At 40.1% G+C, this 2,401-nt stretch overlaps 1 non-coding gene across 1 annotated transcript; it reads right to left on the reverse strand.

Annotated features, from left to right (window-relative positions):
- Positions 1-629: 629 nt before the first annotated feature.
- On the reverse strand, positions 630-732 carry LOC148564519 (small nucleolar RNA R71). Its single transcript, XR_015884758.1, has one exon. It is a non-coding gene; the product is annotated as a small nucleolar RNA R71 (small nucleolar RNA).
- Positions 733-2,401: the final 1,669 nt, after the last annotated feature.

Raw genomic sequence — 2,401 nt, forward strand, 5'->3', positions numbered from 1 at the left:
TTTTTAATACACTATCTCATTTGATATCTTTATTAGAGTATTCTAACAGGGAGTCCTCTATACTCTGACGTAGAGACTCCCATCTTTTCCTTTTCTTATTTTGTTTCTTCTTGCTTATGAGTAGGAACAGGGATAAGAAAACCCTTCTTGATCCTGATCCAGAACCTGAGAGGACCTTAAGGCAGCGATTGCAACAAGCTCAAGCTTGCAGAGCCGAGGGGAATCTCATGGAATCTCTTGAGCAAGAAGCTGAAGACACAACCATGGCAGCTAATCCAAATGCTGGAGGAGACACAAGGAAGGTCTTTGTCTCATACACTGCACCCACATCAGACTTCTATGGGCGCAGCATCTCCATACCTGCCATTGGTGCCAACAACTTTGAGCTTAAGCCTCAACTAGTCACACTAGTACAGCAAAATTACCAGTTTCATGGACTCCTACAGATCTGTGATACTGTCAAGACTAATGGAGTAAACCCTGAGGTCTACAAGCTCATGCTCTTCCCCTTTGCTGTAAGAGACAAAGCAAAGCTATGGCTGGATTCTTAGCCTATGGAGAGCCTGGTCATATAGGAGAAGGTGGTAAATGGATTTTTGACCAAGTTCTTTCCACCTCAGAAGCTGAGTAAGCTTAGGATGGAAGTCCAGACTTTTAAATAGAAGGAGGAAGAGTCTTTCTATGAAGCCTGGGAGAGGTACAAGTAGCTGATCAGGAAATGCCCTCTAACATGATCTAAGAGTGGACCATGTTAGAGATCTTTTACGATGGCCTCTCTGAGATGTCTAAGATGTCATTGGATCACTCTGCTAGTAGTTCACTTCACATGAAGAAGATGCCTGAGGAGGCGCAGGAGCTCATAGAGATGGTTGTCAACAACCAATATATGTACACTTTTGAGAGAAACCTGGTGAACACTGGGACTACTCAGAAGACATGAGTCCTGGAGGTGGACACATTGGACGCTTGACAAGCGGATAAATGTTGGTCAAGATTACCAAAAATATTTTTCCAAATCAAAGTCGCAAGTATAGTCTTAACCGACGAGATTTCTGCTAATCAGAGTTAAAAAGTGTGTCACAATTAAATTCAATAACTGGGAGTAGAATCCCGACTCGTTTCCCTAGGAGTTGACACAAGATGCAAATTACTGATTGTAAATTTCCTGGGGATTTTTGAAGTTGAGAACAAGAGAAATAAATGGCTAGAAATTTTAGCAATAAATAATTAGCAAGAGTCGTAAAATAATCAATATAAAAGTCTTAGTTAGGGGTGAGAATTGGAATTTCTATCCTTATCGTCTTTCCCAAGTGTGACAGTAAAAGCTCATTGTTCTCACTCAGTTATCCTCTAACGATTGAAGGAAAGTCAAGTGAAACAATTATCTTTAGCTCACAAGTCCTAGTCACTTCGTAGAGAAGAACTAGTGTTGGTGAGTTTCAAGCTGATTGGCAATCTTTATTTACCAAGAAACACTTGAGTATAACAATTTAAGTGGCTCCAATCACTCAACCCCAACCAAGCAAGGAAATCTACTCCATGATTATGGGTGACATTTTCTCAAATACTTGGTGGGAAAAGATAAAAGACATGATAAAAAATGGTAAAATAACTCAATTCAAATTACCACACAGAATAAACAACAAGAGCAAAACGAGTAATAACAATGGATATGAAAATTCTCAATGCATTAACAAAACCTAAAGGTAACAAGATCCAAAAATGAATTCAAAGTAATCAAATGGAAAAGAGTAATAAAGAAATTAGAGAAGAAAACTATAAGGAAAATGACTCCAAATGAAGGTAACCACAACTTATCTCAAGATCTAATTGCAAGTAAACTAAGTAAAACCAAAAACCCTAGAGACAAGTGGGAGTTTCTCTCACTAGAATTCAAAATTCAAAAACTAAGCTAAAGTCAAGTGTGCTCAGTTTCAGCTCCATCCTAGCCTCTAGTCCGCATTTTCGGGCTTGAAATTGGGCCAAAATTAGCCCAGAAATTGCCCCAGCGAATTCTGTTAATTGCAGCGCGTGACGTTCGTCACGCGTACGCATCAGCCACGCGCACGCGTCACTGGGCTCTGCATAAGGTCATGCGTACGCATCAGTGGTCGATGCTCTTGGTCACGCGTACGCAACAATCACCTGTACGCGTCACTTGGAAAATGTTTTGATCACGTGTACGCTTCAACCATGCGTGTGCGTCGCCTCTAGCTTCTCAAATCTTCAAATTCTTGTGTTCCTTCCACTTTAACGCTTCCTCTTCATCCTCTATGCCATTCCTATTCTATAAATCCTGTAATCACTTAACGCACATATCACAGCATCGAATGGTAATAACAGAGGATTAAAATTAGCAATTTAAAGGCCTAGGAAACATGTTTTCAATCATAGCACAAAA

Source organism: Arachis ipaensis, chromosome B5, assembly GCF_059453495.1.
Source record: "Arachis ipaensis isolate K30076 ecotype BB chromosome B5, ASM5945349v1, whole genome shotgun sequence".
NCBI classification, from domain to species: domain Eukaryota; kingdom Viridiplantae; phylum Streptophyta; class Magnoliopsida; order Fabales; family Fabaceae; genus Arachis; species Arachis ipaensis.